This window comes from Saccoglossus kowalevskii, chromosome 12 (assembly GCF_978046115.1).
Source record: "Saccoglossus kowalevskii chromosome 12, keSacKowa6.1, whole genome shotgun sequence".
Taxonomy (NCBI): domain Eukaryota; kingdom Metazoa; phylum Hemichordata; class Enteropneusta; family Harrimaniidae; genus Saccoglossus; species Saccoglossus kowalevskii.
This window is the reverse complement of record NC_140652.1, coordinates 21042491-21043334: the sequence shown is the minus strand read 5'-3', so window position 1 is coordinate 21043334 and position 844 is coordinate 21042491.

Sequence of the window (844 nt, the reverse complement as noted above, 5' to 3'; positions counted from 1 at the left end):
ATCCACAAAGAGGCGGAAGTCTGTAATGAGACACCGCACCTCCCACAGCTGACCTGTTGGTGACGTTGAATACTACTCCACAAATCGGCATCTGATTGGTTGAATATCTGGCAGCGGCCCGGTACTCCCGATTGAGTACATTATTTTCGTTGTTTGCGTGTTTTTAAAGAACGGCAAATATCACGTTGAAATATTGCAATGTAATGTACACGCATTTTTTTAAGTTGCATAGACCACGATGCATCGCGACGATCACTGACACCCCTCTACAGTTTTCTATCTACCTGTTACCATGACAATTCTTTGAATTTATTCAGGAGCGTTACTTAGTTAGATATGTCTTGTTAAGGGGGGATTATGTGTCAGAAGACGCACTGACAATTCTTTAAAGCGCGGTGGTCGTCGCGTAGCGCGTGTTCGAATTTCATGTAAATAAACAATGTATTTTACACGTTTACAAGTTTTCAATCTTTGCATTTTGTTGGCAATTTACTCGAATGAACAAGAAGGCAATTAGCTGATTGCTACCCCTTGTGGTTGTTGGTGGTTCAACCCAAAAGTATAAGACTTATTAAATCGAGTGATACCACAGGGAGCCCAGTAACTATAATCAACTGTAATACACAGTCTCTATGAGCGGGGGGGGGGGGGTATCGGCTGGTATCTAGTATAAGAAATAGACAAGGGATGAAGGCTCCAGCCAGCTCACATTTTTTAAACTCGAAAAAACAGACGAAAAGAATGAAAAATAAAATCTAAAAAAAAAATACCAGATTGAAGAATATTAGTTGCTTCTTCATATTTCGCCAAAACCCTACCTACATTTTACCAATATCTGCAGAAT